Source organism: Marmota monax, unplaced genomic scaffold (genome assembly GCF_021218885.2).
Source record: "Marmota monax isolate L192 unplaced genomic scaffold, Marmota_monax_Labrador192_F-V1.1 WCK01_AAM20220418_F8-fsc00026, whole genome shotgun sequence".
In the NCBI taxonomy this organism is placed as follows: Eukaryota; Metazoa; Chordata; class Mammalia; order Rodentia; family Sciuridae; genus Marmota; species Marmota monax.
In genome coordinates, this window is record NW_026693108.1 from 6,168,739 (window position 1) to 6,189,681 (window position 20,943).

Below are 20,943 nucleotides of genomic sequence, written 5' to 3' on the forward strand. Positions count from 1 at the left end.
CAGCATACAAAGACAATGATGGGCACCACCGATCTACATCCTGCAGAGGAGAAGGATATAGAGGGAGAGGGAAGAAGGACTGACTGTGGAGCAGGTTTATCTCAAGGCTTTGCACTTTGTGGCTGCTACAGTTCTGTAACATCTCCTGGATGTACTTTCTGGACTCCACACACACATATCACCAGGCTACAAGGCCCTTGAGAGGTGCTGCTTCATTTGCCTCGATTTGGGAAACCTTAAAACAGAGTCAGTGTCTGACACGTTAGCAAGTGTTAAACAGTGATTGCATATGCTGAGCCAATTTCCTTTGAATAGTTCAAGGGTGCAAGTTGCACTATTAAACCAACTGGGTGGTCCCATTGATAGGAAATCCTTTCTCCTCCATGGGCTAGTGTGCAGGTCTGAGAATGCTTCATGGAAGGGCCGTCTGAACTCTTCCCTGACTTTCTTTTCTATTCCTTCTGGAAGGCAGAGAAAAGATGCCCTAAGCCATATCCCTCTCCCATTGGCTCCTTCCACTGTTTTCTTTTTTTTTTTTTTTGTAAATTTTAATTTGTTACATATGATGACAGAATGCATTACAATTCACATTACACATATAGAGCACAATTTTTCATATCTCTTTCCTACCCCCATGCCCCCTCCATTCCCCTCTCTCCCTTTTCCCCTTTGCTCTATCTAGAGTTCACTTAATCCTCCCCCCCACCCCGCAGCACATTATGGATCAGCATCCTTAAATCAGAGAAATCACTTGACAGTTTTTGGGGATTGGCTAACTTCACTTAGCATTATATTCTCCATCTCCATCAATTTACCTGCAAATGTCATGATTTTATTCTCTTTGATTGCTGAGTAATATTCCATTGTGTATATATGCCACAGTTTCCCTATCCATTCATTTACTGAAAATTTAGCTATTGTGAACTGTGTTGCCATAAACATTAATGTGGCTGTGTCCCTGTAGTATGCTGTTTTATGTCCTTTGGATATAGACGGAGGAGTGGGATAGCTGGGTCAAATGGTGTTTCCATTCCAGTTTTCCAAGGAATCTCCAGTCTGCTTTCCATATTGGCTGCACCAATTTTGCAGTCCCACCAACAATGTATGAGTGTGCCTTTTCCCCTACATCCTCACCAACACTTATTGTTGTTTGTTGTCATAATAGCTGCTGTTCTGATTGGAGTGAGATAAAATCTTAGAGTAGTTTTGATTTGCATTTCTCTAATTGCTAGAGATGTGGAACATTTTTTCATATATTTGTTGATATACAATAATACAATCGTATATCATCTTCTGAGAAGTGTCTGTTTAGTTCCTTGGCCCATTTATTGATGGTTATTTATTGATTTATTTATTTTTGGTGTTAAGATGTTTTCTTTTTAAGTTTAATTTCCATATTTTCTTGAAATTATTACACTAGTCTTCAATTTTAAAATACTTCCTCTGAACATGCATACATGGCTGAGGGTACTGATAAGTAAAGCAAAGGAGAACAATGTCCCATCCCTTTTAGATTTACCTGTAGTGATATTTCATAGATGTCGGTTTTGTCATGTGACTTTCCTGTTTAAAAGCACCAGCCACACGACTGCATGTTTGACTCCTTGGCATAGCTGATCCATATCCTCACCTCAAGAATTTTCCAGAGCATTCCCAGCAGACCAGTGGCATCCCTAAGGAATGTTGGGGTTCCCTGTGCCTTTGCTCATGCTGATGCCTGGGCTCGGCCTGCTTTCACCTCTTTGTCCATGGGCTCACTCCTCTTCGTATCTCAAGGCCTGTCCCTCCAGGGTCAGCAGGTCTAGAGGGCTTCTCCTCCCACTCCTGGAGGAACTGAATGTTCCTTCATGGTCCGTTTGTCCTGTGTGCACACTTTCAAAGTGACACTGTTTCTGATGTATGTTGTTCCTTGGAACCATGAGGGCTGCACCTTACATTGACATCTATGCCTGCACATAGCAGGAACTCAACATATATGTGTTGGATTGGAATAAAATTAAAACCATTTTAGATATTCATTCAGGTATAAAGCTGAGTTTTTTTTTTCCCCAAAGCTGAATAATTCAATGCATTCATCTGCGTTACGAATTGTGATAAAAATCCATTCTAAAGAGTGACTAACAGCAAATAATCTTGGGTATGTCGTTCAAGTAGCCACCCAAAATTTAAAACATACACACGCACACACATGCACACACACACACACAATCCTAAGCATTTTCCAAAAATTATTCTGGCTTCCTAGAGAAGCATTTTCAAAGGCCCAGGTGGAAAAGGATTGAAAAGCAGATGCACAGCTAGTGACCTCAGGGGTCTGAGGTTGGACCCCCTCCACAGGAAGGCAGCCTGCAGCCAGGATGAGGAGGTGCAGCGCTGGACTGCCTCGTTTACCCAGCTTGTCAAACTGCAGACTCCAGCACCATGGGGAGAGAGCAGCCGTACGGCTGAATGGATGAGATGAAATTATCTATTTGGAGAAGCGAGGCAGCACTTGCATGTTGTTTACTTTTTAAACAAGATGCTCTTGCTTTTGTGAAATGGTCATCTCCTCAAAATTTAGCAATGTACCTGTTCCAGTCACCTAGAGCTGCATATCACATGTTACATAGACCAATCCAGTGTCACCAGGGCTTATACTAGGAGCCAACGTGAGGACAGGTGTTGAGTCACAAAAATGTTTTTTACCTTAATTCTTAGGGCTGGGTCTTCTTTGCATTTTATCTTGTATGGTGGAGAGATAACAGGTCACATGTTGGAGAGAGAGGTCTGGAAAGCCACGTCTTCCCAAATTTAGCTCACCGTAGGCCTGATTACTGTGCGCTTGACATCATCTATCTCCCCGTTTACCTAGCCCTAACTACCACACTAAAGCATGGGATCAAAGTGGCTCTTAGCTCTGGAGAGAGACAGCGAGATATTTTATGTGTCAGTTCTTTAGGGGGAAATTCTTTCAGAGCTTCAAAAAATATCACTGAAGAGGTGAAGGAGTGTTTAGGAAGAACATGTCTGAGTGTTACCTCTTCGGGTTACAATTTTACTGCTTTAAAGTAATTATAATTTTCATTGCAGGAACTATTAAAAAGGCTTTTACCTGACAGTAATTTTTCTTGTACTTACAGGTCGTTATTAGAATGAAGGGAAGAAAGGAAGACATGAAAGGGAAATGGGACTGTTTACCAAGAGTATCTCCACAGACAAAGCAGTTGAGAGGACGTGCTAGGCACCTCACAGCTGGCGGAGCGCGAGTCACTTCAGAGGCACAGATCTGCCCTGGCTTCCCGTGAGCCTGTGCGTTCCTGGGTGAGCAGCAAACACGATTTTACTTCTCAAATTTCCTTTTTTTTTTAACTCTCAGATTTTTTGATTGTGTAGTTTTTGTAGTGTTAATAAGCTGATTTTTTATTTTGATTTTTTATTTGTTCTTTTTAGATATACATGGCAGTAGAATGAATTTGGGCTATTTCACTCATATGTCTCTATCAGATGATCTTATTTCAAATCTAGACTAAATTTCTCTTAATAGCTGGGAATGTATGCCTCCTTTTATGTACTCACTTAGGCTTTTTAACAACAGAGATTTACATTCTTTTCTATTCATATATTTGCACACACAATTAGGCATCTTTAAGTGCTGGATACTGTAAAAGGCTCTTGATTTTTAATGTCACTAAGAAATATCCTCATGACAAATATTTAAATATATATACATATACATATATATGTATATATATATATATATATACATATATATATATATATTTTTTTTTTTCCAAATTATACACAAGAAGTCAGATTTGAAATTAAACAACTTTTTCAATGCCCTTCCTGGAGTATCTGCAGCCCCACGTCCCTCTCAAACAATGTTCTCCTGTGCCTCCAGCCCTGCACATTCATAATCCTGTACATTCCCTACATTTCTTAAATAAATAAAACATACAACCTCACTTTGAGACAACTTGCATTCTAGAGACACATCGTAGACCAATTGACCAAACAGTGGGAAGTGCGGTGTGTTTGTTCTGGTCCTAAAGAGATCTTCACACTACCTCAGAGTGCTGTGTATCCATGGGTACCAGTGGAGGCAGAATCAGTGGAAGAGACAGACGTTGATGAGCAGGAGGAGGAACGTGTGAGACAAAGGGACATACCTGCCTTCTGGGGTAGGGGGGCTTCCTCAGGACCCTTGGGAACCTCATGCCCCAGTTGAGATTTTCCACCTTGTACCATGGAAAATGCTGTGCATCAGACAAAGGGTGTGCCTGATACAAGTGTTTCTGGTTCTTAGGAGGTTGCTGTCACTTCTGAAATTATGTCAAGTATCACTTTAACTAGCAAGGTCATCCTCTTCCCATGCATTTATCCAAAAGGGAATTTACTGCACAAATTAAATATAGAAGAGCTTCATGTGCAGTCATTAATGTTTGATAGGCAGTTGCTGTAATCCATGAATAATCTAAAGCACCATCTTAGTTATTTGTTTGACTTTTGTCTCATTTGTGATTTTCATTTTTTTTAAATCAGATCATCCAAAAGCAGGGATCTTAATACCTTTCTGCCAACATGGAGGTTAATACTAACACTGACATAACTGAGATTAGCAGCACCTTGAGCACCTGCTCAAAGACCTCCCAGGTGCAGTGTGTGACCTGGATAAGAAGATGGGAACATCTAGAAGTGGTCAAAGCTTTTTGGTGACTCTGGTTATGAGAGCTAAGATTTGTACTAAGGAAAAAAAAAAAGAAAGAAACAAAAAACTTAATTTGCTTAGCATGTTGTATGTATTTGATGGACTGATTTTTAAGAAAGATTCTAGAATTTCAGCTCAAACTATTTTTGGAAGTAACCCAATACTAAGTCAAGAGGCCAGAGTAAACCACAACATGAAAATCTGGAAGACAGCTCCAATTTGTTTGCATATGACCTACTTAAATGAGAAAAGAAAATCACAAAATTAGCTTTTATCTAAAGGTCTAGAACTTGGTTGAGACAAGTGTTGAAGACAAAGGAAACATTACCTCATGCTGGTGGCTGGGAGCCTCGTGGAACCAAGCAGACCCAGCGCCCAACAGCTGGTAACGAGACCCACACCATCAAGTCAACGGCAGGCCATCTTCCACGTCCGCCAGAGAAAACACAGCCACACTTTGCTTACGGTGTCTGGTGTCAGAATGACCCAACTGTTGGCTCACATCCCTTGAGGACTATGGAGAGAAAGCCAAGGCACACACCAGTGTGTCTGCCCCGTCAGCTGTGGGCCAGAAGGAGACAGAATGCTGGGGATTATGTCATTGCTTTGAAGTATTCAGAGCCCAACATAGGACAAAAGTTGTTTTTTTCTTAATTATTCAAAGGAGAAGATGCTGAATTGATGCCCACTTGTATTTCAGTTTTGAGTATGTACAGACAGAAAAGAAAAATCTCTGAGTTTTACACTATAATCTTTGGGAAAAGACCAATAAGAATCAGTTCCTTGTAAGTTATCTTCAAAACTAATTTGCTCAAAAAAGAAAGCAACTCAAGACTCCATATAGAAAAGCAGCTGGAATGAATAAATGGGGGAATAGATAGATTACATGAGGATGAAAATGAAGGAACGTAGGAAATGCCAAAGGGGAAATGAATGCGAGTTTTCCAGAGCTTCAAGTATGCAAACCGGCTCAACACAGAGGTTCAATAAGAACTTCACTGAGTAAATGAAAAGGTTTATACCTGGAAATATCACTTGGAGTCACAGGAAATGCCTGCAAAGAAAGATCTTGTCATAAGAAAGTAGAGTTCTTCCTAGGAGAGAAGGGCAAGTCATCTCTAAGGCATTCTTCCCACAGGTCCATAACCCAAGTCCAGCGAAAAAAGCACCTCAGCCAAAGCAAAACTGAAGGACAAAACATCTGACCAGCATGCTTCAGAACCTGCAGGGTGGAGAGACACAAGGTTATGCTAAAAGGGATTGAGCAGACGCCAAGGTGAGATGCAAGAGGGTATGTGGATTGCAGAACAGAGCAGTCCATTGAAGAAATGAAATCCAAGCAAGGTCTGCACGTTACAGAGTGTCACTTCCTTGGTTGTGACAAATGGAGCATTATCATGTGAGATGATAATGTCAGGGAGGGCGGGGACAATCAGGGAGGGCTAGGGAAAGCCAGGCACACAGGATGTTATCTACTATAGTAGAAGCTATTTTGTCAGTCTAATAGCCAATATAAAATTTGAAAACCTTAAGGAGAAATATTGGGTTCCAGAAGACAATGGGAAAATGCCTGAAAAATTATAGAAAGAAAGTAATTTTCAATCTATCCCCACTGGATCGTCAGAGTGAGGATCAAATTATGATTCTTTCACAATATAGAAAAATTCTGATAATTTACCTTTACCCACCATTTTCTTTGATAACTACTTTAGGACATACTAAAGTCAAGCAGAGGCTCAGACTAATGAAAAGTAGGGTAGAAAAAAATGGAAATAATTTAGAAAAAATGTCAATAATATAGGAATAATAATAACAATAATATAGGAATCAGTGTTGTTTGGGGTGGAAGATGAATGTCTTCAAGTGAATGGACTCTGAGAAATTAAGAAAAAAGCATTCTAAGTACCTGATTGATTAGAAATGTGAAAGATCAATAGGGTAAGAGACAGTGGTGGGAAGGGAGGAGAGACAGGGGAGGGAGGGATGAAGTGACAGAGGAAAGGAGTAAGGAGGAAAGAAAATGAAAAGCCACGGAAAATTCCAGAAAAGCCCAAAGGTTATATTAAAATACACACACCATGAGTGATTATCGCCTCCTCATCTACTTCAAGAGCACTGCTTCCTTGGCCATCCCGCTGAAATCACTAGGCGCTGATCTTGGGCGCCCTGGCCGGGAGTGTGGGAGCATCCTGAAGGGCAGCGCTGGGTGCTCACCCTGCTCAGCAAGCACCTGGGGTGAGCACTGCACTAGACACTAGGGATCCAGGGAGGCTTCACCCAGGGAAGGAGTCCTGCATGGAAATCTGAAGTCTGCACAGACCACAGGTAGGAGGCATCAGTCGGAAGATACCTTGGAGAAGGTGAAGAGGTAGGAGAAAACACTCTGTCTTCAAGATGCCAAAATAAATTGAGATAAATGAGAGTGACAAGTCTGGGTATGGGAGGTATGGGGTGGGCAAGGAAACAGTTTGAGAGGTTAGGGCTGTATTATGGAGTAAAATGTATTTTTAACATGTCGAACTTCATTCTAAGATAAAAAACAAAGTGGTTTAAACAGGAACATTGCCTTCATTATATAACTGCAAGAAATAAACCTCAAATACAGCATAGAGAATGACTGGAATTTGGAAAGAAAGAAGGCAGGTTAGTATGTTAAGACATAGTTTGGCCCAGATTAAAATAGGACCAGTAAGGGAAGGAGGGAGTGCGTGGCAACAAGGGACCTTAGGGTGGCACAGGTAGCAAAAGCACTTCATGTGCATTTGAACTCAGGAGAAGAGGAAGAGGGAGGTGTGGAACAGGGGATCCAGGTTCTGGGCTGACTCATGCGGCTGATAGTGCTGTCCACGTCTCCACTCAGATGGCTCCAGATGGCGATGGTGTGTGGGGTGTGGGGAGAGCCAATGAGTCCACTGCTGACATCTGGGAATGCAAGAGCGAGCTGCTCAGGCAGTTGGATATTTCATTACAAGCTCAAATTAGAGGCATGGGCTGGACATGCTTTTGGAAAGCATCTGATAAAGTCTAGCGATTGCAGTCATGGCATTCAATATTAAGTCAAGGTTCTTTTGAGAGTTGTGACTTCAGATGACTCTTACGTCTTATTGTTGTAGTTAATGGGAATCAAATGTAGAGCACTCAGATGTTTCTGTGAAGAAAGGTGGGGTACACATAGTCATCCTTCCTCCTTCATGCCCAAGTCATGCATTCATATCCCACTAAGGTGTCTATAAAAATACAGGTAGAGAACATCCCATAACAGAACCTAAGTATAATACAGGGAATCAAATTCTCACATACAGGCATGCTATATTTTCTTCAGAAATATGGAGAAATAAAGATAAGGCAAAATGAGGCAGACATATTCCTGTCAGTTGTCATTTCTTACTGGTACAGATTTCCTGAGCATAAGCTGGATTCTGTTACCAATTTAAGTGACTTGGGCCACGATTTTCTCTGTAGCCACACCCATGCTTCGGTTCCATTTAACCTATTAGTCTGGAGTATTTTGTTCAAAAAAGTATTTAGACCACCAACAGGAAATACCACCTGCCTGGGGAGAACTGGCTCACAAGTGATATGCTGCCCAGCAGCGGCCAGGGTAGGGTATTGCTGCATAGTGACAGGAACTGCATAGCCTGGGGTGGAATTGGGAGGGGCAGACTCCTGGGTAACACCTTTGCTTATCTATCTTTGGTTGACATAAGCTTTCTGCAGTGTTCCTTAAATTTAAATATCTTATCTTTTTGGACCCAAGGCTATGTTTATTTGACTGTATCATATCTAATCCTCTAGAATATCATTAACCTGGGGTGACTATCAGTTCCATATGATAGTAATTGAACAGCAAAATGCTCCGATATTATATACTATATGAAATTACTAGTGAACCTAAGGGAAGTTCATTAATTTATACCGTTAGTGAATTATAAGGAAATGTTTAACCAAAAGGCCTTAGGTGTCAAAGGAGACCAGAGAGGAAGGAGTAGATGACCTTGGAAGAGCACAAAAGTACATCTGGGTTTGAGTATCAGGTAATCAATCAGGTGATGAGTATGAAGGAAGTTAGCTCCTAAGGCCCGAGGGCAGGAGAGAAGAGAGATACCCAGGTGGGTAGCACATAGGATCCCCACAGGGACACAGGGAAGTGGAGGAGTATAGATAGCAAGAGTCCCGGGTGCAGGGTGAGTCTGGTAAGACGAACAGTGGACTTATTTGTAAATAGAGGGAGGGCCAAGGTATCCTATGTTAAGAGAATAAGTTAAAAGCATTAAAAAGTTAGCAGCTGGTGTCTTGCATACAAGCCTAGTAATTGGACATAAGAAATAATGGGAGATGCTCCAGATTTTGTGTCTGTTTTGTGGAGAGGGTTATGAAGATAATGAAATAAAAAGTAATTAAGTATAGATGAAGAGGCTGATTTTCTTCTGCACAGGAAGCAACTGCAAAACTGCTAAAAGAGACAAAGTTTGGGATGTTAGATCCTAAATTAAAGCAATAGTAATGAATCATTATTATGTAGAAGGATAGGAAATTATCCTCAGCCCCCAAACATCTTTTTTAAAAATATCATATGCAGAAAGACAGCCCATAATAAAGATATCAGTAAGTTTATTTCACATGCAATTGTTTTAAATCCATAGAATGGGGTCAACCTCAGGGAGGGCTGGCTTGATTCAAGCAAGAGAGGGTGGAGATGGGAAGCCATGTGGTATAGAAGGCACCACAGAGAAAGACTGGCAGCTTAGCCAGCAAAGAGTTTTGCATGAGTGGGTGCATCACATGACAGTGGCAATTAATTATGAGCTGGTTGCACAGAACTGGAGAGAAACAGTTGCACTCAACTCTTAGGAAAAAAAATATCACAAGTTTATGAAAAGATTATGGGGAAAAAGAGGATACAGAATGATGACTATCAAATTTATTGGGCGCTCAGCAACACCCTACCACACACAGGAATGAAGGATTTTAAAGGGAGGCCAGTTTTTGGAGGAAGATAGTTTGCTTTGAGCACATCAAGTTCACAGTGACTATTGATCACTCAAAGGGATCACTGTTTGGCAGGTAGCCAAGTAGGACAGGAACAGCAGATGTATATTATATAATAAAATCACATGTCCATTCCCTGGGTGAACCCGCAGTGGGAGAGGGAAGTGCAGGATCTTCCAGAGGTGCATAGAGAGACCCTGGGTGGGCACCATGGGAAGGTACCAAGAGCAGTAGGAACTGCGGAACTTGAGAGCCACAGAGGCCAAAGATGGCGTGATTCGTAGTCACCCTTGTTCATCCCTGGAACTGCCACAGAGGCTTGAGGCTGCCGGTGGCTCAGAGGAGGTTACAGTTTGATCTTCAACTCACCCTTATCTCTCCAGGAGCAAGTGAATGAGCTCAAGAATCCAGGCAACAGAACCGAGGATGCCCGGGCCAAAGAGCAGCCAGCCAGCGTGGGGCTAGGACTCCTAAGAAGGAATTCTTGGACAGCGTTTCTCTGCATTTCCATTTTAGGCCAGAAGTCTTTGAGGACATGCTAGAGAGAAAGAGGGATTAAAAAAATAATAATAAGTGAATGATGTAATTGACATTTTTGGCAAAGAAGGTTTAGCTTTAGAAGAAGAAAAATTCAACAGCAATCTTCAGCACAAAAATAGTGTAACATGGAACATTTGTCAAATTCCTGTGGCACTGAAGGACCATTTCTTATTAAAGCATTTTTTTTTCTTTCCTTGTCTGCAACGATTGGTGTTCCCAATCTTCGTAGAGCTGAAAAGCAGATCACCCAAATACTACTGACGGTTTTATAAAAAATTTCATTAGAACATGATGGGTGAGATCATGAGTGTAGGTGCTGTCCTTCCAATTCAGATGCCCACCTGTCCAAGCAGAGCCGAGTTCCTGCCAGGAGATACATATAGAGGTGATATCCATATCAACAACAATGATACGGAATGGGTGGTTTTAAAATCACCCAGTCCATTACTGATATTCTTACATAGTGAAGGAGAGAGAGAGAATTACCCTCTCCATCTCATTCCAGAGTTACGCCAGCTCCTCTGTGTGGCATCAGAGAACCGCCCCACAGCTGTCCTGAGAACCTCGAAGGCAGAGTCCCCAGGTCTCTGTGCATTCCCCACCTTCCCTCTGCTTGCTCTCTTTCCTTGTTTCCCTTCCATCATCCTTTTCATCCTCAGTTCGGGGGACTTGCCCCTTGGATCTGTGTCAGACTTTCCATCCATGGCATCTTATGGGAGGTGGGAGTCATTGGTACAAAGCAGGTGCACCCCAACTCTGTCCCTGGCTTCCTCATGCTCCTCCTTGTAGGCCTCCAGCTGTGTTAGCCACTGAGACCAAAACACCTGACAAGAACTGTTTGGAGGAGAGAAGAATTAATATGTTCCACAGTTTAATGGATTAGGCCCAATGGTTGGCTGGCTCCAAGGCAGAAACATGGCGGAAGGATATGGTGGAGGACAGCTTCTCCATTCATGGCACCCAGGAAGAGAGAGAGAGAGAGAGAGAGAGAGAGAGAGAGAGAGAGAGAGAGAGAGAGGAAGAAGGGGGAGGAGGATGAGGAAGATGAGGAAGGAGAGGGGGAGAAGAAGAGGAAGAGTGAGAAAGAAGAGGAGGAGGAGGAGGAAGAGGAGGGGGGAGAAGAAGAGGAAGAGTGAGGAAGAGGAGGAGGAGGAGGAGGAGGAGGAGGAGGAGGAGGCGGCGGTGGCGGTGGAGACGGCCTGGGAGAAGATAAACCCTTCCAGGGCACACACTTCAGTGACCCACTTTCTCCAACTCCAACCTCTCATAGTTCATGCCACTCTCAATGGATTAATCCATTAGTGGATGTTCCATTCATAGTCTAAATTCCCCACCTCTGAAACTTGTTGCATTAGGGATCATTCTTTGAACACTTGAGCTTTGGGGGGGACATTCCAGATCCAAATGATAACACCAACCAAGGCGCACACCTAGGGACACTTAGGGATTCCTCCAGGAAAGAGGAGCATACATACACTTCAGAGCAGATAGGAAACTCACCCCCCAAACTCTATGCAGTCATGCAAGTCTGTCCTAGGCTCAACCAAAATTTTGTTTCAGTGTTGATCTTGGTTTTCTACAAACAGGATGCTATTATTATTTTCCACTGGATTGCATTGAAATCACAAAGCACCCTATTATATACATATACATGTATTTTCTTTTTGTAAAAGGAAACTAGTGTGATTTTAAAGAGCCAACACAAATTCACTGGGGAATAAAAGTAACTGTTTCCAACACATGTGGTATCATTTGTAATAATATTTCTTCCACAGACTCAAACATTCTCTGGTGTCCTGGAAAGGTGATTTCCCCTCCAATGAGTGAAGCAGTTACATTTATACTCAGACAAGAATAAACAGAATACAAGAGGCAGAAAAACTGTAACCTCCTGTGAGTGACATCTCTTCTTTATCCTATAAATTCAGAAGGACAGTTATCTCAGGATTTTGTGAGAATAAGAAAGGACTTTACTGAGGCCTTCCATGTAACAGACACTTCAACTCATCACGTTCTGAACAGTTTGTTATTCTTTTCTCTATTTGATCCTGAGGTTTTTAGTCACTTGAGTGCCCCATGAGATGAGGTTGCCATTCCTTTGTCATACATGCATGTATTATGCGTGTGTGCATACATACACTCACACACAGCTTTTGCATTTGTAATTATTTTTTACCCAACTGCCTCATAAAAGATTAAAATAGAACATTAGACTCCATTCAGAATTTCACAATGCCTCAGTAATAAATCAGTTCTCATCATTTGAAGATGATATTTCAGAACTATGAGGTGGGACAAAAGCTGATTTGAGATTCATACCGTTGTATACCTACTCACAGGAAAAGAAAAAAAAAACAGAAGCAATTTACACATCTGCAAATCTTAGGAAATGGCTTAGAACATTTGCATGATTTGGGCACATGAAGCCATTTTAGCACACAAATTCCTTCCTTTCATCTCGAAAGGGTGTAGAAAGGATATAAACATGTTTTTTGCAGATGATGTGAATTATTGACTGGCATAAATAGCAGCTCACACTAAATGCTTCAGAAATGTGTTCTTTATTGAGTGAAGAAAGCATCCGGAAAAAATATGTAGGAAATCATACTTCATGAGAGCTTAAGATATGAAATTAAAGATACTATTTCTGTGTGTGTGTGTGTGTATGTTGAGAGTGTGTGCATGAGAGATTGTCAGCGTGTGTTGTAGCTGACATTAAAATTTCAGGTTGATCTTTGTTATCCACTTAAATATTTATAACATTGGTTGAGGCGTTTATACTCAAAGATGACAATGTAATGAAAGATATAAGTAAGAAAACCTAAAAATCATTTGCAGTATCTCTAATATCTATACTACATGATATGAATGAACTTAAAAGAAAATACAGATTTTTTTTACCTACTAAGGCAAACTGCTAGAAATGTGTAGTATTTTTACAATGTCAAGTAGTGTATTATGAAATGAACCTTAAAGTCCTAAAAGACTATATTAAGGGACTGTAAATAGTTTCTCTGAAAGAGGAATTTTTATGCTATAATTCAAATAATGCAAGAACTATGGGAAGTGCACAGCTTGAAGAACCCTTAGTGCTTGTGTGGTTCAATGATTCTTCTTCTATTTAATATATATATATATTAATACTGTGGATTGAACCCAGGGGTACTTGCAATTGAGCCCTTAGCCCTCTATACTTTTCATTTTGAGGTGGGATCTCACTAATTTGCCCAGGCTGGCCTTGAACTTGGGGTCCTCCTTAGCTTCCTATGCCTCTGGATTGACAGATGTGTGTCACTGCACCAGCCTTCTGGGATTCTTGTGAGAGCAGCAGCTGAACCCCTGACAGTTCCCATGGATGGTAAAAGTCCACTCACCCTGGTGGTAAAAAGAATGGTGATTCACCTGCTGGCTTGCCCGTTCTCCAGACGAGCATGTCCTGTCTTCCTATGCCCTTCACCACACTCCCTCCATGAGATACTGAAGCCAACTCCAACCATCAGCAATCTGAAACACCCAGGTCCTCATCTTGAGTCACTTTTCCCAAGGAGCTTATCTGGCCAGAAAGTCGAGTCCTGGTTGCAGTAAAAGGCATACACGGAATAATTGGTTCAACTTGTATCAAGGGAAGAAAGTGTGATGTGACTTTTTTTTCTTCTTGGCTGGGTATAATGAATCACACTATTAGATTGTAATCTTCAAGAGGCGAGAGACAGAGTCAGATGTTTTAACATCCTGTTGCTCTGATGGGCACACTGCCTAGTGAATAATGACCTCTCCATCTCCTCCATACATTTGAGTGTGTTTGTCAGTACAGAAACACACACATCTCATGTACATGTGCACACTACATAAATGGTTGAATGTCTGTAGAAGTGACTAAATGGATAATATACTTAATCATGCCTGCAGCCATAGAAAACCTAGGGATTTGCCATGCATTTTCTAAAGTTCTGAGATTGAGTAAAAATAGTGAAGTAAAACTCAAGATCTACAATCCAATAATTTGACTTCAAAATATTTATGTAGGATAAATGTATAAATGTTTACAACAAGAGATGCACAAAATGTTCATGGCAGTATTATTTGGAATAGCTCCAAATGAGGAACAGCCTACATGTCAGTTAATAGTAGAAAGGGTGAATAGTGGTATATCTATAAATGGGATTCCTAGACAGAAGTTTCAATGAATGAACTATTGTTATACCCAACAACATGGATGAAACTACAATTTTTTTTTTTGAGTTTATGAGGCCAGACTACATAAAATCGTATTTTGTTTGAGAGCATTTATTTAAAACTCAAATGTAAGTACACCTATGATATTATGGTGGACGTCAGATAGTGTTTACCTTTATGAATTTCTGTAACTGGGCTTCAGCAGCAGATAAACTTTTAACTAGATGATGGCGCTCAATTCTTGATCTGATTCAGGCTCTATGGGTTGGTATACTTTGAAAAGTTTAATCAAGAAGATTGTATATTCTCCCTATATTTAAATTAAAAAATAGTCATCCTCTTTCATGATTAGGTGTCTTTTCTACTTTTCCACTCTATGCTGCAATTTCCTCATTTGAAAAAAATGAAGAAAATAATGCTTACTGCTTAGTGTTGGCAGGGAGATTCGATTAGCAGGCAGACTGTGTAAACTCGCCTGATACGATACCTGGAGCTTGTACTCAGCATTGTAGCAACAGTTGTTTTCACAGACTACAGGACAGTGTGAGGACACCTTCTAATTACCTTACAGCCTCTGTAGGCCCACCTGGGATACGGGATATTGATTTCATTAACAGGTTTCCTATAGCCTAAATAGCAATGAAGAGGGTCGATTCACCAGCAGTCAGGAGTAGTGTTTCTGTTCCTTCCTTTTCCCTCCCTCCCTCCCTCCCCATCCCTTCCCATTTCCTTCCTTTCCTTTTTCCTTCCCTCCTTCCTTTTTTCTTTACAATTTTTTAAAAAAATTACAACTAAAATCATGGACATTTATCCTGTATGACATGATGTTTTGAAATGTATTTACCTCAAGCAATGGGTAAATTGAACTAATTAACTTATGCATGACCTCACATAGTTGTTTCAGGTATATTGATTGATGATTTAAGCCTGATTCATTCATTTCATTTAGGCATTTTTCAGGCCGATTTTGAAGCATGTGCAGCACTAAGGATTGGGATTACCAAGATCAACAAGAAATAGCATCATTACAAAGTACATAAAAGAGAAATTAAGAACACAGAAATTTTGGGAACATTAAAGGAGACACCGACTAATTTAGGGATGTTAGGAGTGAATACATGCTACCATGGTTTTTTGTTCAAGATTAATTAGTTAATTCACTTCTAATTGTGGCAAAATACCTAACATCAAATTTGTTATCCTAACCACTTTTAAGTGAACAGTTGAATCCTGGTAAGTAAGTTCATACTGCTGAATGACAAGTCTCTGGAACTCCACATCCATGGGACAAGGTCTCATTTCCTCTTCTCCCCAGACCTGGGAAGAGACCATCCTACTTCCTCTGTCTACGACTTGGACTGCTTTAGGTAATTCATACACATATTAAGTAGAATTAAGGTATTTTTCATTCTTTTAATTAGGATATTATTTCCCCAATTCATATCAATCCACCGTCTAGTTATTATTTATATCATACATATGTTTGGTTATATGACACTGTTAGGATCTGGGCCTGGAATGTGTTGAAGGCTTGGTCTCTAGTGCAGCTATGTCCAGAGGAGCAGCTTCTGGGAGTGATTAGATCAGAGGCTCTGACCTCATCAGTGGATTGATCCATGAGAGCTGAAGGGGTGACTGGGAGGAGGTAAAAGCTGCAGGAGGCGGGGCTTGGTGGGAGGAGGTCTGTCTCTAGGGCTTGCCCTTCTTCCTTCTCTGATCCCCAGCTGCAGGAGCTGAGCAAATTTCCTCCTTCACACCCTTCTGCCATGATGATCTGCCTCACGTCAGGCACAAAACAACAGAGCCAGCTGACCATGAACTGAAACTTCTTGAAACTCAGGCCAAAATTAATCTTTCCTCCCAAGTTCCTAGGGCCAGGTATTTGGGGCACAGCAATAAAAAGCTGGCAGACAGTTACAATATGCTATAGATAATATTTCTGTCTGTATTTATGTATTTGGAGCATTCATTTCCCAGGCTGCTATGGGCTCCACTGGTATGAGCACCTTTGGGGAAAATCTAGATGACTGTCCAACATTTCAAGGGAGGACACTATGTTCTCCCACACCTATCCCTTTGGTGCTTGTTTGGGAAACCCAGGGCTGGGTAGATAGCATAAAAGCTTGAGTCATTTTTCATCATAATGTGCATGGTTTTGTTTTATTTTTATGTTCATGATTTTATTTTGTTAGCCAAACTGAAAGCAAAGGTCAAAGAAACACCTCAGTGTCCTCATAGGCTGTTGACCAGTGCAAGAGCTCCAAAGGACACAGAGAACCCAGTGCATGGTGGCCCAGCTCCATTGTCCCCAGAGCAGCTCGTTTCTGCTGACCTCAGAATAAAAAAATATAATTTGGCAAATATTAGTCATAGATTTTTATTACACTAAACCAATAGTGTGCACATAGCACAAAAATAACACAATAGAAAACAAGTAAAAATAACATTTCATTAGTATTTTTAGGTTCAAATTTATGTAATTTACTTATTTCAAACTTAATCAAGATAAATAGTCAAACATGCCAGAAAGTGCCGACATTTGTTTTACAACTCATTGTGAAGTGCATGATGTATTTAATTATACTTTAAGTATATCCCTTGTGCATTAAATACATTTAAACAAAAGTTTGAAGGTACCTTAAGGGTCTTGTGAAAGTTTTGGTATGATAGGTGCATTTTAAGGAAAGATTAGGAGTTTATTTTTCCAAAGATGGAAATACAGCTGAAGATGTAAGAAAGAACCGAGTGGGTAAAGAGAATGGTAAACAACAAAGGCATTGATGAATCTTAGGTTAGACAGTAGTGTCCCCACCGAGATTAAATACACACACCCCCCCCCAATATATATATGAATGAATAGGGAAAATTTGTTTTTTGTGGGGTGGGTTACTGGGAATTGAACTCAGGGGCACTCGACCTGAGGTCACATCCCCAGTCCTATTTTGTATTTTATTTAGAGACAAAGTCTCACTAAGTTGCTTAGCACCTCACTTTTGCTGAGGCTGGCTTTGCACTCGCGATTCTCCTGCCTCAGCCTCCCAAGCTGCTGTTGTTACAGGAATGAGCCAATGCGCCCAGCAAAACAGGAGAAGTTTATCCTCAGTGTTAACTGCACATTAGGGAAAAGTTTAAAATTATGAAAGCCTAGGCCAGCTTCAGATCTAGTAAAATTTAAGTTTATAGGGTTGTGGCTTGTTTTTTTTTTTTTTTTTCTTTCTTTTGGTGAAGGAAACCAAACTCTCTAGACGGATATAAGGAGTGGTCAGTCTTGGAACCAGTGTTGTACAGGTCATGTTAAAGTCACCATGATGCAGGTTGTAGAGGAAGTCACAGGAGTGAGTGAGGACATCCAGATACATCAGCCCACTTCATGGCTTCTATCGGCCCTTTAGAGCTATGCTTCTCTGTGCTTTGGTCCTCTGGTTTTTGGTAAGTGCCATCCAAAAAAGATATTCTGAGCAAACCAGGATGCAGAAGGAGAGCAAAATCAGGTGCTTACTCCAAGAGCTTCCTCTCAGCCTGTCTTTGGATCCCAAACATTGAGAGTCAGCCTCTGTCCAGCCCTGGATCCAACAGGCCGTGTGCTGGCATGGGTCCACCCATATGGCGTCTTCCCATGGTCCACCAGAAGGCATACTCCATGGTTGTTTTCCCATTGCTCCACCAGGGTTGTCTTCCTTCCCAAGGCCCCACCAGGGTTTCCTTCCCTTGGCTTCCATGGCTCCAGTAGGGGGTCTTCAAATGGCTCCAGCAGAGGACACTTCCCCATGGTGCCAGCGGGGGGGGGGGGGGTGGCTTCCTGTGACTCCAGCAAAGATGTCCCCCATGCTCTAGCAGAGGACGTTTCCATGGCTCCCCCTAGATCCCTGACACCTCCCTGTCCTGGCTGACTCAAAGTTAGGGAGTTCAGTCCCCTGCTGTGGCCAACCCTGCAGCTCCAAACTCTTCTGTTGATTCCCTTGAGCAGTGGCTGCCCCTCCATGATCGGCTCTTGTATTGAGCTCTCCTTGTGCGTAAGGAGAGGGCCAGCGAGGTGACGGTGACAGCAAGGGACCTAAGAACAGAAAGGACCTAAGAACAGAAAGGTGACCCTTGAATCTGAAAGGTCCAGAAACGCTTCTTCCTGTAGGTGCTTTAGTGAAGCACTGACCTCACAAAGAGAGGACCAGGGCCAGGGTAAGAACACGGTGAAGAACGCAGGAGTGGCCCTGTCACAAGGTCAATAGTAGGAGGAAGAGATTGAATTTTTTTTAAGGATATACAGTTCATCAGTTGATATTATCAAGGTCTGAAAAATGGCTATGTACTACCTCCAGAGGTTGTGACAGAACACAAATAATATACCATCAAGAGACTGTATAGGAGCCACAGCAATATACATAAGCTGTGCCCTTAAAGTTAGACTTTCATTAGCCTCTCAAGAAAGCCTGAGAGTGGAGTCTTGCTTTTTAAATGATCAAGGGTAAAAAGACAAAATATAGAAGATGAACAAACCATCAAAGCATAAGAAGATGGTCTTATTATTATTATTTCTAATGATAAGAAATGAGCAAATATAAAAAACAGCATATGTTTTAGCCTATAGCATAATAATGATTTTTTAAAAAATTGAAAACCATCAGTTTTGTGAAAGAGAAGACTAAATTAATTCATTGTTGGTGAGTTTCAACTTATGTATCTTTTCTGAAGATTGGTAGAATAATCAGTAGTACTGAAATAACAAATTTAAACTTGAAAATATCTATGTAAAAGGAACAAATTATCAAATTGCTTATACTACAAGAGTAAACCAATTGGATGTTCATCACTGGGAGGTGTTATATAAATAATGTAATATACAGAGAAAGAAAGCCTTCTGCTCTTGGGTATGCTTTCTTGTTGCCTCCCAGGCTTCTTTCATTTTTTTTACATGTTTGAGATCAGTTTTTAAAAATGCTGGTCAGTTATCTAAAACAAATACCCATCAAAGAAAACTGTGAATAATTAAAATTACCTAAATAATAAAATTATCCAAAACACTAGTTATTACTAACACACCCTTGATGGCTCAGAATTAGAAGAGAAACATTCCACGTGTTTGTTGGAAACTAAGTTCTCACATTTACTATCAACCGATCACAGCTAAAAGTTTGGCTAAGTGACATGATAACTATGTTAAATTGTTTGGAAAATACAAACTTCATCCATTTTTAGCTATTCCAAAATGATCTCTGGGTATAGTCAGATTATCAGAGAATCTCCATACCTAGACATCATTTAGAGTACTACCATTTGACTTTTTCCAAAAATGTTTTGCTAAGCTGGACTTTGGCATGACATCATTGCTTTATCTGGAGGGATAGTTTAAGAAATAATCATAAGTTGTTTTCAAAGAAAATATTCATTATTTCACACAGAGTGTAGGGTTGATTTTTAAATTATTTTCTTAATACTTACAATAGGACTCTCATTTTTTATCTGTTAGTTTTCTTTTTACTCAGGCATTCTGGGATTTTCTACACTGCATTTTCCAGTTCCCCTTTGCTGCTAGATGTTCTAGTTGAGTTTGAAGCTCCCTGTGAGAAAGGCCAATGATTTCAGGGACAAATTTTATGAATGGATTTTTCCCTGACTTTTTCCTTTTTAAAATTAATTTTCACTTGCTTCATGTGTTAACTTTATGTCACTGTGATCAAGATACCTGATAAGAACAAATTGGAGGAAGTTAAAATTTATTTGGGGATCACAGTTTGAGAGGTTCATGTTCCATTGACTCCACTGCTTTAGAACTGAAGTGAGGCCCAACAACATGGCGGAAGAGGACGGTGGAGGAAAGATGGTCAGCTCAAGGCAGCTGGAGACCGAGAGAGAAGGAAGAACTTGGGCAAAACATATAATTCCCTAGGACATGCCCCAGTGACCCACTTTCTCCAGTCACATACCACCTGCCTACAGTTACCCCCAGTAATCCATTCCATCTATTGATCCATCAGATGAATTAATCCACTGATTGTATCACAGCTCTCATAATCTAATCACCTCCTTTGAACAATCCTACTTGCCTAACACGTGAGCTTTCAGGGGACTCCTCATGAAACTTCATATCCAACCATAGCGCCTCTACCTTCCAGGTTTCCAAGGATATTTAATCCTATTTCCTTCTCTGTAAGACACACTGTTTCCTTTAAAGAAAATCATGAATTTAAAGGCTCAAATAACTCAGACTAAGAACACAAGAGTCCATTCAATCTGGAAGGCCAGGAGTGCGTGGTATGGTTGGTTGTCTTGGAACTGTGTGTTGCTTCTCCTGCATTTGCTTTCCTTCTGATTACTTTCCAATCAATCAGAACTTCCATCACACCTAGAGCCCTTTGTGACAGAGAGCTGGCAATTTACCTGATTTAATTCCATCAATCGAAAGAGTCAATCTGGATAATTCAGCCTGCAAATTTAACTGGGTCTTCATTGGTGAAATATTAGTTAACTGACACATTGCCAAATCCCTCCCCTCTTCTTTCTTCTTTTGCTTTAGAGAACTCCAAGGAGAAGAAAGAAGAGAAAAAAAGGAAAAG